Below are 21,887 nucleotides of genomic sequence, written 5' to 3'. Positions count from 1 at the left end.
TATTATTATTATTATTATTATTATTATTATTATTATTATTATTATTACTATTAGTATCCTTAGTATTTATGTGGGGATAAATGTTGACTATGCATTTTGTCCATTTTATACATACAACACCCGTTATCGAGATGTCAGTCGTGTAACAGCTAAGCAACAGTGTATTCATTTATTGTAAGCGTATTAATATTTTAAATAACGACTCGATAAAAATAGTTTATTAGTTCATATAGTAATTGTGTGAATCAATAACTTCCTCGTCGACTTCTAAAAGTGCGAACTTAAAACGTGATCGACGGAATTCACCAAACCAGTCGCAACATCACACATAGATATGAAAGAAAAAAACGCGGACAGGAATTTGTCTTTTTTGTCGAACGCAAACACGGAGGCGCTCGATAATATTGAAGAGTTACTGTCTCGCACTGAATTAGCTTATCATTGATAGAGAAACTAAAAAAGGAAAAAAAAATTACACAGTGACCTACTATCGTTGTAACACTGGCGTCAGCAATACACCAATAATACAGTACAATATAAAGTATACTGTTAAACACAGTAATACGTAAAGAATAATATACGTATATTGACAGTGTTAATAATAATTAAAAAAAAAAAAAAAAGAGGAAGATACCCACTGCGTATTGTATGTGGTCTCCGCGCCAGCAGATTCGGAGCTAGAACGTCACCGAAGAAACTTGAAGACTTCGTGAAAGCGGCATCGGACCATTAAGGACGAAGACATCCAAAACCAACGTTCCACTAGTTCCAAGGGACCAGGTAATCAACAGGCAATCAACCGCTCACTATGCATATATTCGTCAAATATCTCGTCGTAATATTGTAAGTTCTACTATACATACAATATTACGACGAGATATCTGTAAATATTATAAATATTCAGTTAAGTTCTACTATACATAATTGAATATTTACAATTTATTTTACTTAGTCTTAGTATATTGTATAAGTAATTGAGCTTGTACCGTTAGCATTAATATAATTGTAGCTTTGGTAGGTTATATCAAACCCTGTAAGAGACTTCACCGAATTTAGCGAAAACAATTCTGCTGATAATAACCCATTTATAAATAGGCCTGTAACGAACGTATTTACGAGAGAAAATAAAATAAATTCTGACGACGATAAAAATCTAATCGATTTGAGAAATTTAAATCTAGCCCAACCATCATTATCACTAGAAACGTTAATTAAACATATACCTAATTTCGAAAATAAAAAAGGGGGAGGCATATATCGATTTTTAAATGCTTGCGATTTTGCAATAGGAAACGTAGAGTCCTCGTTAAAAACTGTATTAGTTCAAGCAATTCGAACAAAATTGAGTAGTAAGGTTTTTGCTGTAACGCAAAATAGAAGTATAACAGATTGGGTAAGTCTTAAAACACTACTTGCAAGTACGTTTCGCGCATAGAGAACCCCCCGGTATTTAAAACTTGAATTGAACTCTGTACGGCAAAAACTGGATGAATCAGTTCAAGATTACGCAACACGGATAGAGAACCTTCTTTGCGAGCTATTTAATATTAATGTTAGCGGAAAAATTACAGAAGCTGCAACCGCAATTCGAGACTATATTAAAGACACAACCCTGACCACATTCGTCAAAGGCTTAGAACAAAATTTAAGGAAAACTATCAAAGCGCGACATCACGCTTCGCTAGAAGAAACCATAAACGATAGATTGGAAGAAGAAAAGCTATTAAGATCAAATCTAGACACTCAACGTTTACTAAAAGATAAACAAGGAAAAAATATGGTGTCTTAACATTGTTCATTATTTCACAGGACCAATCATAATATTGCACAGTGCAGATTTACAAGGACAAACTCGTTTTCAAGGAACACAGGTCAGAAAAATGATTTACAACCAGCGGCACCAAGTGCATCTGTACGCAAGATATCCTACTCATTCTGTAAAAACAAAGGATACAACATAGATGAATGCTTCAAGAAAAATAGGGCTGATAAACGGCAGGCCGGCAATCAATCTTCGACGTCGGAAAACGACTCGAGACTGAATAGAGAGGGCATTCGTTCAGTCAAGGACGTGAAAATAATAAGCCCAACTCAAACAAACTAATTCTCCAAATCATAAAATTTAAAAATAAGCATATTATATGTTCATCTTCACAAAGGACCACAGATGAAGTAAATATGTTAGTGGATACCGGATCAGATGTCAATATAATTAAAATCAACACACTACAAGATGGATATTGAGACAAAATATCCTGTAATAAAATATTCAAAGTTAAAATATCCAATGGATAAAATAACCAATATATAGGACAAAATATCCAAATAAAAAAAATTATAAAAATTTGAATTATTAATACCTGTATAATTATTTTTATTTAAATACGTTATTGTTCATTTTTAGATCACATTTTAATAACATTAACATTAACAATACTTATACTTATTAATAATACAGTTATAAAATAAAATGTTGTGTTATATAATAATTACATCTTTAGTTTTATGTAGTGCGTTACACTATATCATGTATTAGTTTTAAATAATATTTAAATAAATATAGTCAGTTAATTATTTATGATTAATGATTATATATGACAAAATTAATTTATAAAAAATCTGTTTAAGAAGAGGTATGTAATAAATTATCGTATTATATTTGCTATTGCACTTAAAAAAATATCTAATTCTTTTTTACCATTAATATATTCAAGACAAAATAGCTTACATTCACATTATCCTTCACATTGATTATTTGTTCGGTTATCATCGCGCAAAGTTGTTTCCATAACATTCCATGCCGATGGCGAATACAAAGTAGCAATTTTACGTTACAGCCCCTTAACCCCCCCCCCCCTACGTGCACCACTGGATTTGACAAATAGCTGGACGTTTTAAGCTATTTGATTTCACGCATTGCCATGATATCATTTCTTTTCCTTTGTATTTTATTACGTACATATAGCCATTTAAACATGCCTTCAATCCCCCTTTATTTGAACTAATTAATGCCATCATAGAAAATAAATTAAACAAAATATTAACTATAAATATGTAAATAATTATAAAGTATTATAACAAACTAAATATTATAAAAATCACACACTGACAAACTGCACAAAATAATTCTATTACCGGTAAACATCAATAATTAAAATCAATACTTTGATTCTACACCGATGACAGCAGGTAATAGTAGATGAAATTGGCTTGTTAGCTTAAACTAATTTATAATATCTGCTACGGTATAGATTACAGATATAATATGCGTAATAGCGATGTAACACTGACAACTTAAGTCCCGTTATTATACAGATATTATATCATACAACATAACATAGTTTTATTTTTACTATTATTATTTTATTACTGTATTATAAAATATTAAATAATGTTAATTTTGATTTAAAAATGAACAATGTATCTAAATAAAAAATAAATAAAAAAATTATGTACAGATACACAGATTTTTATTATTTTTTTATTTGAATATTTTGTCTTATACATTGATTATTTTATCCCTGGATATTTAACCTTGGATGTTTTGACTTGGATATTTTAGTACAGGATATTTTGTCCTAGATACTACAAGATGATGTTCTAATTGACACTAATAGAAAACATAAATTACACAGCATTGCCAATGGAAGGAAGTATAACTGTTCAACACTATCGGTTCGACTACGTTGGATATATTGATTAGAAACAATAACTTTAGAGCAGAATTTTTGTGGTGTACGCAGAATTTCCTATAATCGAAGATGGCATTCTGAACGAACCCTTTCTTACGGGAAACCAGGCGATTATTGACGTCGGAAAATGATAACTTTGTGAAACCATCGTCCCTGTCTATGTAAATAACCAGGAAATGGAACTCAAGGATATTTTGATTCATGCGCAACCGATCACCGATAATATTTCTTGCGGCAATGTACTAAATCAAGTTATAAATCAACAGTTGTTAATAAGTATAATCAACACATCAGACAATCCATACGAATTGGAAATACCAGGATTTATATATATATATATATATATATATATATATACAAAGTATGAATAAGCTTATATATAAATTTATCAATGAATTTTCCATAAAAACTATTGGTCAATCAACACAAATAATTTCAAATTCTTCAAATAGATTCGAAAGTATAAAAATCGCATTACGAACAGAGCATATGACAAATAAAGAACGGGCCACAATTCAAGTACTATGCTTTGAATATGCTGACATATTACATTTGGAAGATTGCATGTACCGATGTAATATATCATGAGATAAAAACTCCTGATGTAACACAACCAACATATCAAAAACCTTATAACTTATAAGGTTAGTTGTTTCACTACCTTAACACATTGAGATTCTTCTTCGAAGTCTTCAATTACACTTTTTATTTCATTAAAATATTTGCAATAATACTGGACAGCTTTTATCCATGTACCCCATCTGGTCGTTATTGGTCTTGGTGGATTTGGCAATTCAGGGCATTTCTCATTAAAGATTGCTGTACGTTTGGGACATTTTAAAAACGTTTTTTTCATTCCTCCAATCAACTGATCTACATCTTGGTAGTGTGCACGTACTTCTTCGCAAACATTGTGTAATGCATGTGCCAAGCAAGTCACATGTACGAGTTTTGGGTAAAGCGCTTTTATACAATCACCAGCTTTTTTCATATAAGGCGCCGCATCTGAGAAAAATAGCAAAACATCGTTATGTTTTACACCATTTTCCCACAAAATATGCATAGCTTTATCGAATAGTTGGAATATTGTACTATGATTCACTTTCTCCAAGTATTCTGTGTGAATAACGTACATATTACTTGGATTTTGTGGTTGTAATGTGCCCACTATTACATTTGCAACATTACGACGTACAGAGTCCGTAGTCTCATTAATAGACACCTATATTTTTTGGTCTGTTATTGTATCACGAATTTTCGCCAATGTATTTTCATAGCATGAATTAAAATATCCTTTACGTAATGTCGACTCGTCAGGAATAGTTTTTTTGCAATATTTTGTTAAAAATTCACAAAAATGTTTATTATTTAGTTTATTCATTGGAATATTTGCAGCTACCAATGTTGAACATAAATCGGCATTAAAATCTGATTGACTACTAAACTGTTGTAAAAATGGTTGAAGTAATGCAGACTTTTCATTTTCGTGTCTTTTAACAGCTTGAACATGTTTTTCTCTCCGTACATGCTGTTGTATATTATATTTTTTTTCATGTGACACTTTTGTTTCACAAAGTTTGCAATATAAAATCGATCCATCTGGTTGAAAAATTTCTTCACCAAATTCTAACACTAATTGTTTTAAAAATGCATTCGTTTTGACTTTTGGCATTTTAATAAATTACAACACTATAAAGCACTATAAAACTTAAATTTTAAACACGTCTATATCGATGTTATACTAGTATTGAGCGTAGGTTCTACAAACTATATGCAATAGTCGATAAGTTATCGACCCATAAGCTATCTGTAGATCGATAATCTATACATTTAATGACGTTTCGCACTAATGGTACGGTCACGGTCATTATTGCGGGTTTTCACATTTCTTATTAAGTAAATAAACACTTTTCTTTTATTTTCATAGCATAACAAACAAATAAAAATTCCACAGCTTGAATAACTGAAAAAAGCAATAAAAAGCAAAAAAAGCATTTATACTAAAAAAAGCAAAAAAAAGCAAAAATAAATTTGTTTATTCGAATCAGATTAACGTGAAACGAATTTATGTATAAAAATTAGATTTCTATCTTAAATATATAAAAAGAAGCATTTGCTTTAAAATCCGAGCCCTACTTATAAGCTACCATATTCCCAATAAGGAAAAATAGCTAAACAAGTGGAAGAGATGAAACGAGATGGCATAATAACGCAAAGCAACAGCCCGTGGAATACACAACTATTGGTGGTGCCGAAGAAGGAAGATGCATTGGGAAACAAAAAATACACAGTAGTAATGGATTTCCGAAAGCTTAACAGTACCACGGTAGGCAATGCTTTTCCCATGCCTAACGTGACGGAAATAATTGCAATCAATTGCGAATTAAAGGGCGACTTGTGATCGGCGGAATTAACCAAACTGGTCGCAATATCCGAACCTACGGACATAACCGAGCGGCTCACAACAAAAGCTCGATATAATTTGGTATTAAGATAATTATAGATCAGATATCATATAATAATGATATAATCATATATATCAGAAATTAAATAATTTAGAAATATAATTTCTGCACCTATTATTATTACATTTTAATTAATAAATATTTTTAGTTAACAGTACTCAATTCATCCAAATTCGGATATTCTAATGGTAAATGATTGGTGTTTTATCATTATAATTTAATACTACATTTTTAGTTAATATGTCAATATCGAGGACCCAGGAGGCAATCGCCCCTTTGGCACTCTGTTTGGGTACATATATTTTTTAATCAACTTTTTAACTGTTATTATTATTATTTTAGTTTTTGTTAAACTCAATTATTGTTTAGCTAATTAATTTATAGTTTATATTTACATTACTGTTTTCAAAAAAACATGTTTTAATACTAAAGAGTTATAATCAGGTATATCATATATTTTGATTAGAATAATTGTATACTTATTTATTATTTGTATCTATGATTTCTTTGACATTAACAATTAATATTGCATAATTTATTATTTCACAATAAAAAAAAATAGGTATTAATTTAAATTGAATATTTTTGATGTCTAATTTTCATTTAAATGTATGTTATATCAACTATCTTCATGTTATTCTCCACTTATTTCTACCTATGTGTTCAATATAGGTACATTATAAAATTTAATAATATTAATGTATGGCTTTCCTACAATTTTTAGTCACCCATCCTTGGTTTAAACTAAAACTGTTTGTAAAAAAAATTAATAATCATTAAATTATTGTTTACAGATTCTCATACTGGCCAAATATTTATTAAATTGACGTGTCCAAATAACTGTGGTAAATCTTATAAGAATCAAAACTCTCTAAGAAGACATTGGTTATATGAATGTGGTGGTAAACGAACATTCCTTTGCAACGTGTGTGGCAGAAAATTTTCGCAGAACACAAGTCTAAAAACACATTTAGCATTAATACATGAAATTATAACTTGATTGTCTTTTTTTTTAATGATGATTAAAATGTATATGAGTAAACGTAGATAATTATTTTCAATAGGTATTTGTAAAAAATAAAAATAAAATTTATATAAAAGTTGTAAAACATTTAAAATATTCCATTGTAAATTCTTAACTGTTATTATTTTATTATTATGTTTACATTTATCTAAGGCTTTTGATAATAACATTTCTGTATGGATCCTTTAAAACTGTATTAGCTCACTAAGATAATAATCCTAGTACAATTAATTGTGTGTATATTTACATTTAATTATCTGCCATATAATATAATAGTTCAATATAATTTGAAATATTATATTTACTTAATTGAGTTTATTTAAGTTTATTCAATATTAATAATAATAAATATTAAAATCAATATTAATTTTTTTTCTATTTATTATAAGCATTTTAATTTATATGGACAATTCATAACCTAACCTGTAATTGAAATTAATTTTTTATAACTTTTTATTATTATTTTGTAAATAAATGGGTAAATATGGCTTTTCGTTATTTCTTCTCCAATGCACTATTATAATGTAATAAATTAGAAATGTTGTAAATAATTTATGAATTAATTAAAACTCTTATTACAGAGTACCATCAAACTATGAAAACTGGTTACTTCTGTCCCAACAAATGTGGCAAAAGTTATAAATATGTCTATAATTTAAACAGACATGTGAGATATGAATGTGGAGTTGCCCGACGATTTTTTTGTCCGTGTTGCAAAAAGACTTTTAAACAAAAAACAGCTCTGCAAGGACACGCAGCTAACATTCACAAATATCTTATTAGATAAAGCTGGTAAAAATAATATAAAATGTAAATATTAATATATTTTTTACCAATAAATCTAATATAGACGTATACAAGTTGAATGATTATTAACAAAGTTACATAATAAGTAATTTAATTGAATAACTTATTATTTCTATGTATATATATATATGTGTGTGTGTGTGTATGTTATTGTCAATGTCAATGATGTAAATTAGGTAATAATATAAATGTCTAGTAAATATCACAAATATCTAACTTTAGTAGACGTTAAAGTCACTCAGGAATAATGTAGATTTCTACAGGTGAAAATATTTTTAAATTAGATTCAATATATCCAGAAATTACTCCTTACACACTCATAAACTTACAAACTTTACTTTATGTGTATGTGTGTGTGTGTGTGTGTGTGTATGGTATATATATCAGAAATTAATTTAGTAACATAATTTCTAGTGTTGAAAATGTCATAAAGTTATAATAATTGACATTTGCAGTGAAATATTACTAACTAGGCAGTTCCTTAGAGTAAAAAAACTTATGAAGTGACAAATTTAATAAATTATTTTAAAATTATATAAATTAAAATTAAAATTTTATAAATTCATATTTTTTTTTTTTAGGATGATACACAACAAGAATTCAAGAATTCAATAGTAATAATGACAATATGAAGCTCAATTTCTCAAGTCTATTTTTTTTATCATATTAACTTTTAAAAAAATGTATACTGAATGAATGTATTTTATAATATTTTAATTTAATAAAAAAATAATGTAATTATCATCAAAAGAATTATTTCAAGAAATTTGATAGTATTTTCATTAAGTACCTACTACTTTGCTAAATGTTGAATATCATACTACTGTTTCAGATTTTCAATGTTAAACAAGATTCAAATTTATGTTACTGTCAATATTTGTATTATTATTTATAACCCTCTAGTTTTTATGACGTTGGCATTGTTCACTAACTACATCAGTCGTGTGACAAATCTCTTATTAACTATAAATTAATTTTATATTTATTCTAATTCTATACAGTCTATTTATATTAAATTAAACTCAGTTATTTTGAAATTTTGTTCGTTCGGGATGACAAAGCATTTCCTACTCAAAATCGAATCATAACGGGTCTCCAAAAATTACTCGAAAATGCATTCAGCGCTCAAAGAATATAAGTATACTTTCAGTTGGAACTAAACTTGACGAGATAAAAATCTGACGAAACTATTCAAGATTACGCGACTAATGTGAGAAACTTTCTGGAACAAATTCTGCAATGTCCGTGTAGATGGAAAGAGCGTATAAGCAACGACAGCAACACATCTGATAGTACATCAAACAAACTACTCTCACGTAATACAGAGTGGTTAAGAAAAGGCGGACACATTTCAAAACTGTCAAATTGTTAAATTTAATCATATGAGGTTGAAAGTAAAAAGAATGTGTAGAGGAACATGATAATTTTTATTTACACAATGAAAAAAAATGAAAAATTATTAAGTGTGAACAATTATTTCATTTAGTGGCGACCCTCTTCGGCAATGCATTGCTCAAGACGGTCTCTGAAGTTGTCTATAACTTTCTGCACCATGTCCTCTAAAATTTCAACAATTTCACGTTTAATTGCTCCTTCAACTCCTGAATGTTTCTTGGTACATCCACATAAACTTTAGAATTTACGTAACCCTAAAGGAAAAAGTTAGAAGGACTGATACCTGGGGAGCGCGGAGGCCAGAAAACGTCACCATATCGGGAAATAACGCACCCGGGGAATATTGTTTGCTGCAAAAAAGCAATGGAAACTCTCGCGGTGTGAGCTGTGGCTCCGTCTTGTTGAAACCAAATTTTTTCCATATCAACTTCATTTTCTTCGAGATGAGGGATGAGAAATTCTTGAAGCATACCGAGGTAACGCTCAGAGTTGATAATCACTGCTTCTTCTCTTTCGTTTTCGAAATAATAGTGCCCAATTATTCCGAATTGGGAAATTCCATACCACATCGTCACTTTTTGGCTGTGTAGAGGCCGTTGGTGTAATTCTCGCGGGTTTTCCGCAGCCCAATACCGACAGTTTTGTTTGTTAACGAAACCGTCCAAATAAAAGTGGGTTTCATCTGTCAACATCACCATTGCATATGAATCTTCCAAAATTTACAACATGCTCCTACTAAACTATTCACGCTGAGTATAGTCAGTCGGTTGAAATTTTTGACCAATCACTATTTTGTAAGGATGGAATTTCAATTGTTTATTCAAAATGTTCATTAAACTTATGCGAGAAATGCCTAGCGATTGAGAACGGCGTCTGATGGACCGACGTGGACTCTGCTAAACGGACACCCTTACGCGTTCAATGTTTTCAGTCGTAACTACTGATGGTGTAGGACTGACACACTACAATGAGTACGAAAATTGTTCACCAACCGCAAAATTGTGTTACAGGCTGGAAGAATGTCACGCAAACCAAGTTCAAACCGACGACGGAAAGCACATCACTTGGACACAATTGACTCACCATTTCAAATAAATTCGGAAACAGCAAAAATACGATGCTCAACGCTCCTTTGTCCATGGCTACTAAAATTACATTCCCTCGTTACAAGATAATAAATATTTTTAGTTATTTTCTCAATTCAACCAAATTCGTATATTCTAATAGATAGGTAATGATTGGTGTTTTACCATTATAATTAATATTACATTTTTTATTAATTTGGTAATTAATATGACAATATCGAGGGCCCAGGAGGTGATCGTCCCTTTAGCTCCCTGGCCAGTTCGCCCCTGATTGTGTACATATATTTTCTAATCTACTTCTTAATTATTATTATAATTATTATTTTAGTTTTTCTTGTACTCAATTATTGTTTAGCTAATTAATTTATAATTTAACTTATATTTATATTGTTTTCAAAAAATCATATTTTAAATACTAAAGATATAATATTTATAATCAGGTATATCATATATTTTAATTTGAATAATTGTTTACTTATTTATTATTTGTAATTATGATTGTTTTTTCAGTAAATATTTATGTTGCATAATTTGTTGTTTCACAATAAAAAAAATATTGATTTAAATTGAATGTTATTCTCCACTTAATTTTACTTATGTGTTCAATATAAGTATATAATGAAATTTAATAATATTAATGTATAGCAGCATCTGCAAATACAGTTGCTATTTTTAAATATACTTTTTGTCTAAAAAATAATATCCCCTTACTATGTTCAACTTAATAGTAATATCATGCTTACAAGTACTGATCATGTTTTTTTTTTTTTTAGAAAATCAAAATGTGTATATTTGCCCAAATAAAATGTGCCAACGTACATATAAATTCAAAACAAGCTTAAATAAACATGTAAGACTTGAATGCGGAGGGCAAAAAAAATTCAATTGTAGTATATGCCCAAAGGCATTTTCACAAAAAGTTACATTGTTAAATCATTTAGCCATAATACATAATTATATTGAATGAAATTAATTTTTTTTTTTGAGTATTTGTAATCAAATAAATAAAATTAAAAATGAAAAATGATTTTATATTTTTGTTATTATAACAATTATATTAAATACATACTTACTACATGTATAAACTAACATAAAGACAAATTTAAAATAGAATAATGTATCATTTATTCAATGACAAATAAATTACATATGTATATATAAAATATGCATTTTACCATGTTCAATTTTTGTGAATTATTATAAATGTAATCCAATAATTTTCTAAAATAAAATTATTTCGTGTTAAGAATTAAGTTATTAATAATTTCTCAATTTCATAAAATATGTGACTCTTAACATTTCTGCAATCATGGATTCCTTTATTTTGCTTTCTTTCTTCTTATTGAATACTATTATAAGGAAGTTTTAGTTTATAAATTTACCATAACTTTGTATTTTAATATATTCAACAAATATTTGTGATACTTAATTATTAAAAAAAAAATATTTATGTAATATGAAGATATTGATTCCTATACAATTAGATTCCAACTCTTTGATATTTACTTTTTATGTAAAATCAATAATTATTAATTTTTATTATATGAAAATATAATCATTATATATATATATATATATATATGTATTTATTTATTGATCCTGAATAGGTATATTTATAATAATGAACTTTTGACTTTTGAGCATAGCCTTGTATCTCAGGTTATTAATAAAGAAATGATACCATTTTTTTTTGTCTGTCATAACTTAATGTATTTTTTAATATTTATGTGTGTTTTTATTATAATTTGTGATTACGTATTAGAAATATTTCAATATTCAATACTACATGATATTAAATATTAAACATTTATTAAACTATTTATTTTTTCATATCTATTTTGTATTTCCTTTGCATTTATATTTTTAATTACTTGAAAACTAATTTCAATACTAACACTTATTAATTATTTGTAAACAGTAAAATAGAATTAAAAAAAAACATATTTGTATGTCCAAACCAAATTTGATAGCAAATATATTTAATTATCAAGGGAGTCACTATAACCATGTCTATTATGAATGTGGGAATTTGAAACAAATCACATTAGCTGATAAATTTTTTTTTTCAAAAGGGCAATTTCAAAGCTTATCTTAATACCATTCATGGTCATTTGGCAATTTATTAATTTCTGGTTTTTATAAATTGTATTTAATATACATTTTTAATGAAATTAAAATTTTAGATGTAAGTAAAAGTAATATTGTAGTATTATATTATAATTACTAGTCTTGCACTAAATCATATAGGTATTACTATTTATCTATAAATATTCATATTTTAATATAAAAAAATGTACAATGTTTTATGTCTTGCACTATTTTAAATTTCCAAAATATATGGTATATTTTATAAACAATAAAAAAAAAAGCAATTAAATAAAATTGAATGGTATGTTAAAGTGAGATTTTCTTGTTAGTTTACTTTACTTAGTAATATAGATAACTATCTGCTAATAATAGAATAGTTGCATTTTTAATTTTTACTTGAAGTGCTAGAAAGTTTTTTTTGTTATTTATTTATTTTTCTTCTAATATGTATATATAATAATAAATATGTATCTTCAACTTATACAATATTTCTAAACTAAAATAGCTGTTTACAAGTTGCATACAAAATAGACAAATAATGCTATGCATTAGGAATTATGATAAACTATTAAACAAATTTGCATTATTTGAATTATCTTACATGTTTTACATTATATCATACGCAATATACAACCTCATATAATATATTTTATTGTCTAACATCAAAAACTCAAGTTAATTAAATTTAATTGAAAACAAATAAATATCTACAATTAGTTATATTTAATATAATTAAATATAACTTATTAAATATAACTAATTGTAGATACTTATTTATTTTTTTTATTTATAAATGTTATATACAATGTTTTGACTACTTCTGCACCTTTATAATGTTTTGAGTTATAGCACTGATTATAGATCTATTTTATAATAAATTATTTTAGAAACGCTTTACCAAATATAATACTTACCAATTAAATTTGTAAATGTCTTCGTTATTTAAGTATTTATGCATATTTCCACAACTTTTACATTATAATCAGTACTAGATATTATATATAATAGAATTATATGTAATTTTGTTATTATTTATTTGTAATGAAATTTTTAATACTTAGGTTATCAAAATTTGGCTGAATTCAACCCTCAATCTGAAAAGCTATTCAAGTATACATTTTATAAGTTTACCTGTCCTAATTGTCAACGAAAATATTCAAAAAAATCAAGATTAATGCATCATTTGAAACATGAATGCGGTTATAAACGATTTCAGTGTAATATTTGCAATAAAACATTTGGAAGAAAAGACCATTTGAAAAATCATGTAATATGTGTACACAAAATGATTTTATCATTGTAAAAAGTATTATACTAGATCAGTGGCATAGCCAGAATTTTTTTTTTTGGGAGGGGGTTAATCAATTTTTACTCAACAGTGGTGTAGATAGGTTTTTCCATAGTTGAACATGTGGATGCCAAAGTTCTATTTAAGATTTTGGTTCGTATAATCCTTAATAGATATTGATTTAATTATACTTTTGATATTGTATTTTATACTAATATGAAATAAATTATTTTAGGTATACATTTTACTTACTGAAAAAAAAATAATAATAAAAATAGCAATGAATTTTTTTTTTAATAACACATAATATAATAGACCAACATTTTATAAAATAAAACAAAACCCTACTTAATAAATATGAATATAATATGATGAATAAAAATAATTATCAATACCTATTTAATTACTTTTTAATATTATTAATTAATTTTATTATTAAATGACAAAAAATTGAAGTGACAATATTAACCTTATAATACAACAATATTAAGCCTTTCCGCTGTTAATAAATGTGTCAAATATTCAATCATCTGAAGTTTCAATGTCTTTATGAATAGACAATAATGCAAGTCCGACAAGTCTTGATTCTGAAGTTGAATTCGCGACCTATGCACAATATTATATGCAGTAAATACCTACTACCACAGATAAATAGCTGTAAAGTGTTAACATTAAAATTTTTAAATATTTTTACTTTTTTAGCAATTTTCATGAACCATTAATATAATTTTCTTAATATTTCTGAGGGGGGGGACTGCAACTTCTTCAGCCCATCATCTGGCTACGCAACTGTACTGGATATTATTTATACTCTTTTTCTACCTATTTATCTATTTTATACTATACTTTACTATTTATATAAGCTATTTATTTAGTTATGAAGTAAAATAAAATAAATAATATACTAATGATTTATGATACTATATAAACTCTATATCATTATCAGTAGTAACTGTAGCAAGGCGTATAGAAGAACTAGGAACTGATATCGAGAGTAGGTACCCTAAAAGAACAAATTTCTAAACTTATTTTTTATTCCCTGGCCCTTGATAAAAGTACAGATTAAAATACATGTTTTTACTACAAATGCGGTCTACAAGTTTTTTAAAAAATAATACGTGTCCTGCTGCATAAAAAGGTTGAAAACCCCTGATAAAGACCCTAGATTTATTCACCTTAACAACCATAAAAGATCATAAAAATCTTAAAGTATCATAAGATTATGGCATCTTAAATTTGAATTTGAACCAAAATTATAATGTCCCATTTGTTTTTAAAGATTTATGAACCAAGATACAATGTAATACATAGTATTAGTTCATTGGCAATTGTTGTCCTGTACTCATTATATTTTATTCCTAAATCTATTTACTTATATATATATATATATATATATATATATATATATATTCCATACTTACATCATTATGTTCCACATAATATTAATTATTATTTATCCCTCAATCATTACGCATAACGAATATTATTACAAATAGTTGCTAAATAAAATAAATACAATTCAGGTGAAAATAAATCAAAATTATAATTTGCCTTAACTACCGCGTAAAATTAAAAAATGTTAAAGATTTTATAAACAAAAAAATGTTTTTTGATAAACATGAATTAATAAACCATTGAACCTATATTTTGTATTTAATTTAAGAAACTGTACGAAGAGTTTAAAAACATAAAATTGTATATATGAAGAAATATTGAAACCAATGAAGGTTTGTATGGCTAACGCCAAAAATGAATCGATTATTTTTTATTTATCTTCTTAATGTTAAAAATTTTATCTTTTTTTTAGTATAAACTGTTTAACTATTATTTATAATGTAGAAGAATTATGTTGTATTTTCTGTTATTTGGCAAAAATTGTTAATATTTTTATAACAATTATTATATTTATCATAATTATTATTTTTAATGATTATTAATATATAAATATATTACGTATGTATATAATATAATTAATTAATTAAAAAATAATTTAATTTTAAATGCATGCTTTTTCTTTTAACTAATTAGATTTTGAACACAAGTGTAAACACAAAATGGATATGATTGATTAAATTATAGTCTAGTTGTAGTTTACATACATTTTTTTCGAACTAAATCATAATCGGGATGCAGTTTACCGATAAAAAATTAATTTTGGCGCACTTGAATGATTAATTATCTTACTTGGAAAAATAAATATTAATAATAGAATATTGAAGATTGAAAGCGAATTCCGTATTTTTAGGTTATTCTTGAAACATTTATTATTTATGAGGCTCTAGTTAAAAGTCTGAAGTAAATGCCAAAAAATTCAAGCTTTAATCATTGGTCCTTCCCAGTAGCGTATCCAGGGGGGGTAGGGGGTTATAACTCCCCCCGAACATGTTTAGTGTATGTATATTGTTTATTGATTATAATAAAAACACACAAAATTCAAAAAAAAATTTAATGTTCCATTTTTTATCCCCCAAAAAAAAATCCGGGTTACGCCACTGGTCCTTTCTATACAACTAGTCACAATTTTGTTTTTGAACTTATTGTGATAGTGCCTACTAATATGCATTATATGCTGTTTTTTATTAAAATAATTTATGTAGAAAATATTTGTTATTTTAAATTTTAATTAACACTATTCATTTATTAATTTACGAATATTAACCATTTAATAATTTGTAATTTTAATTCAATTTTTAATTATTTAATTATTTAAATAAAGATTATTGTTCCTTTTTAGCCAGGGAATCTAGACTTGTATGCCCTAATAACTGCGGAAGATCATACAAACATAAATGGTCAATGTGGCGAAATTTTAACTTCGAATGTGGTGTAGATCCAAAATTTGAGTATTATATTTGTAACAAAAAGTTTTCATACAAAAATTCATTAAGACAACATTTAATCTTAATTCATAAACAAATCCAATCAAATTAATATGGATTTTAAATTTCATTCCAATTTAAGTACATCAAAATATAAATATATCTGCAATATTATTTGTAGTTGTTGTATAATATTTATATCGGTTCATTATAAACAAATGCCTACAAAGTATAAGGCGCTTAATTGGATGTGTTTTCGTACAAATTTGATTCATGTGAAATTGTACGTAACGATCCCGACCTACCAAATACTATGTGAACGCGCAGACAGGGTACGATTTGTTCGTACGTCGGAAATAGATTATCGATTACGTTCCAGGACTTCATGAATGCGATATCACCGAAAGACTGATTATTTTACGGACAAAAACGTGTTCAATGTGCGCACCCAATTCGTACGACCAGTATTCGTACCTTTTTGGTACGAAACAAATTCATATCCAATGTGCGCGCGGCCTAAAGGTTTCTGTGATGGATTGAAGATGAACCAAAAATACCTCAATCAAAAGCCTAGAGCTTTATTTCAATGTAATGTATTTATTTCTTACTTATACACAAGACATAGGCGTGCTCAAAGGGTACGCAAGCCGTGGCGTAGCCAAAGGGGAGGCTAAGGGAGTTCTAGCTCCCCACATGGGCCGTGTTTATATATATAGTGTATCTATGTACTAAACTAGTATACTACTATTTTTATTTATTTATTTAAGTATTTTAAACCTTTGGTATTAACTAAATTTTGACGATTAACGAATAACAGGTGTTTGTCTTTGGCGTAGATATTACAGATTGCTAATACTTCTAGTTTCTACCATGATTATCACTATCTCTTTAATGGTTATCATCAGTACCTGATACAGTAGCGTAACTGGAAAAAAATCTAGAGGGGAAATGTAATATATTTATTATTACCAAAACCCTGACACCCCTCCCCTTCACCAGTTATAACATATTTTTATTGTATGTATTTTATACACTTTATCTAATTTTTTGATTTTACATAAGTCTTTTAACTCATTTTGTGGCTTAGATTAACATAAATTGTAGGTAGCAGGTACTAGGTACTAATATTGTTAAATAATACCCTTAAGAGTTTATTAATAAAAGGTGCTATTTGTACTGTTGGATTATCTGGGGGGGGGGCAAAATTATACCCTTATCTCTCAAAAAATTGTCACGGGGACACTTGCCCCCTCCCCCTTGCCCCCCACAATTACATCACGGGTTATCTTGCAAGGTTATGGTGAGTCACTATCAAATATTTAATGACGTTGTCAACATGGAAAAAAGTGTTAATATTGAAACAAAAATGCTTTGAGTATGTAAAAGGCAAACTCAGAGAGAAAACTTTATTTCTAAAAATCCATTTAAAAATCTTGGCTACGCCATTGTATGCAAGCACATGTCTTATACGTGAACGCTTGTTTTAGAGAGCACATGTACAAACTTAGATATATCTATTATATTATTATATATTATATATTATAATAATATTGATACAGATATTAAACTACCTATTTTTAAATATACCAGAAACAACCTATACGCGATTCACCGAACAAAAACATTTCAAAATGGTTAGATTTGTTAGTAGTTAGTGGACGTTCATAATTTTTTCCAGATTTTTATAAATCTGTACAAACTCTTTTTTACCATTCTCATTACAAGTTGCTTTTATGAAAGAGCATTTTCAAAACTTGCCGTTGTCAAATTACAATTAAGATTTGTGATGACTAGAGATGGTCGATCGAGAGGAGATGAAGAGGATATATCCCCCCCATGACCTTTTTTCAATATTTATTATTATAAATACTATATTACTTATTTATACAATACTTATTTCAATAAGTTTAAATCACCAAGTTAAAGACGTTATAATTGTTATAGTTTGTCATTCAGCTACAATAATATTAACATAATTCATTATGAGTGCTACAAGAAAAACTGGCTCAATATTAAGTTTTTTTTCAAAAAAAGTCAAACAATTAGATGATGTTGTTAATGTTGATACTTCTGAATCAGATGTTCCTTTGTTACAAAAGAAACATACGAGACTGTAGGGCCACGAAACCTAAATTTAATAAGTACCTACACGAGTACTTAGCCACTATGGCTGTTCATCGTGGGGTTGTAAATATAACCGCAGACGAAATACTGGACGAATTGGCAAAAACAAAAAAAACAGAAATATAGATTTAATAATATAGTTAAAATATGTATTATTAATTAATATTACGTTTAAAAATACAGATTTTTATAAACAGTGTTTGTTAAAAAAAAATTTTTAATTTAGTCTATTTAGAGGAGGAGGGGTTATTGGTTTATATTTAAAGAGTATAGATATTTAATTTTAAAAGAAAATTTAAATTTAAATTACATATATTTTGTACTCCCAACCAACTAAGACGGCCATTAACGGTAAAACCTGAAAGCGCATTTTAAACGGAAAACGGAAATATATTTCATCATTATATTACTGTCGAAAATCGATTGTACAAAGTTTGTAAATGTTATTAAAAGTTTGTAAATGTTATTAATGATTTGAAAGAAAATAAAAATTAAACAATTACTAAACAACCTTTGGTGTTTCATACCATCCATAAAATTTATAATTTTTTAAATCATCAGCTCAGTGTACATATATATTAAGATAAAATATTCTTAAGTATACTCGTATACTAGGAACAAATCAAACTACAGTAATTTCAATGTTTGAAATGAGAAGGGTAGAAAACCATGATGCACTCCTAAATTGAAATGTATTTTCCAGTTTTAGGAGTTAGAAAACCATCAAAATATTGATACTTCATCTAAATCTTCATAATTATTTAATGTTATTATTAAAAGTAAGTTTGTTATTAATTTTAACGTAGCTGGTAATTTATTTTCTCTTACTTTGCCTTTTACCTTATGAATCAATCCCCTCTAAAATTTTTAAAATATGTCAAGTTAAAATCTGACCTCGATATAGGGTTCAGCGTTACTGCAGTAATTATCAATCTGTATACAATTATATTCATTCACAAATATTTTATATTTTATACTTGTATACCTACTACCAATTATACTAATATTAATAATAATTAGATGCGTTAGAAATAATTATTTAATATTATAGGTAATGATATAATTGTTGACAAATTTTTGATTAAATAATTTTTAATCATGAGAATATTGTGTCACACCAATTATATCTACATCTTTATGATATCAAAGCATATAAATCAATTTTTTAGTTCGATAAATGTCAATAAATAAGTCTTAATCTACTCCAAGGAGGAGGGTCGGGTCCGGACCTTCCATTGAAATATCTACATACTCAACGATTTAATAGTAAATAGTATAATAATAGTATATAATGTATTTTAATTTCTCATTATCAAATAAAATAAAAATTTAGCCCCCCCCCCCTATAAAAAATTCCTGGGTATGCTCCTGATCTACTCATTCGGCATAATAATGATGATATAATGACTGCAGGAAGCGTAGTCATAGGTGAAGAATTGATTGAATTTTGAGGGCTTAAGTCTTGTTTTGCATAATGCGTCGCATAAGTTTTGCTCTCTCCCCAATTACCATATTACCTACAACAGTGGTTCCCAATTAGTGTGAAGTCACGGATCCCTAGCTATTAATTAAATTGATCTAGGGACCACTTTTTTTGTAAATATTTACTTTTCAATTTTGTTTAATTATGAAAATGAAAAAAAAAAATGTATGATTTATTTTAATTTGACAAACCTTTTCATAATATTATACACACATATTTTCTAAAAAAAACTATTTTTATATAAGATTTATTTGATTTAACACATGATTTTGCATACAACTTTATTGCAATTACCTTTTACATTTTATTTATGAGTTACTTAAATTAGTTATTGCATTGATTTTCGAACTTTATGAGACAAGTAAAACCTTTCATTTTTGTTCATAATTTCATCTAAATTCGGCTGCAGGCTTAATATTTCCACTCTTAAATCAGCGTCAGTAACAATAGGTAAAAAAGGTTTTTCACATCTATATGTTATGCAAAAGGAGATCAAATCTTTCTCGGCCAGTTGCTTTTGATAATTTTGAACAATTAATCAAAAATCGATTAGTTTTTTACTGTTTAAAATATTTTTTATTTTTTCAATATCATAGGAAAATGGATTTCTTATCCACGTATTGTTTGGGTCAGGTTGATGATATTTATTCATATAAAATTTATTATCCATCTTTTTTGCGATAATCGAGTTACTATAGTCCAAAAATACTAGAAATGTTAAACGATTGCAAAGTTAATAATTGCACTAAAATTGAATTATAATATCATTACAGTACTACCCAACCACGGAACCCCTAAAATCAACTCACGGACCACCAATTGGGAACCACTGAGCTACAATATATAACTCTAAATTGCTAACTAAAAAACTACTAAATATATGAGTAATTCCTATCTTCGGATATTCCATTATATTTTGTGTGTTTAAACCGTGGTGAGCGTCGACTTCGGCTATAGATTTATAGCATTTGTATATCTATATATTGGCGTCACTAAAGTCCAAATTTCGGGGTAGCAAAGTTTATTTTTAGAAAGTGAAAAAATAATTTTTTATAGGTTTAATATTATAACTGGCTAATCACTTGTTCATAAATCTTGCTATGACGTATAGTGTATTATACACCGTCTTATCGTCTGTAATGGACTTATCACAAAATATAATTATTTTGGATACAATCACAATAATAGATTTCTATATAGTCTATGTTCCTACACACTTGAATAATAAACTTCGAATATATTTTTAAAATCTATAACTTTTTTTGGGGCAGCAAAAAGACCCTCGCTACCCCACAAAAATTTCCGGAGTAGCAAAGGTACCCCTTATCATCTATCTATAGACTATTTTTATTTTTGTCTTTGCGATAATAGGTAATCCGTTATCCAATAGTGACATCGCTCGGTGTAGGTTGATAAAAATCGTTGGACGGAGGAATAAGTATCCTATACCGTTTATTTTATATTTTACAATATATTATATATTATAAAATTAATGCGTTTACCTTGAAAAATGATCAACAATTTTAGGGGAGAGCATAGCCCCCCTAAACATCCCCCGATCATCGCCTATGAGCATAGGTAATAATAAAAATTGTCAATGAATACGTTTTGACAGGG

The 21,887-nt window shown here is 27.4% G+C and overlaps 1 protein-coding gene across 2 annotated transcripts in view; it reads left to right on the top strand.

Annotated features, from left to right (window-relative positions):
• LOC112691349 (longitudinals lacking protein-like) overlaps positions 1 to 21,887 on the top strand; it is a 432,448-nt gene that overhangs the window by 382,058 nt on the left and 28,503 nt on the right. The window lies entirely within an intron of this gene.

This window comes from Sipha flava, unplaced genomic scaffold (assembly GCF_003268045.1).
Source record: "Sipha flava isolate LNK unplaced genomic scaffold, YSA_version1 607_pilon_pilon, whole genome shotgun sequence".
NCBI lineage: Eukaryota > Metazoa > Arthropoda > Insecta > Hemiptera > Aphididae > Sipha > Sipha flava.
Note: the sequence above shows the minus strand (reverse complement) of the source record. Positions and strands in the feature narration are given on the sequence as shown.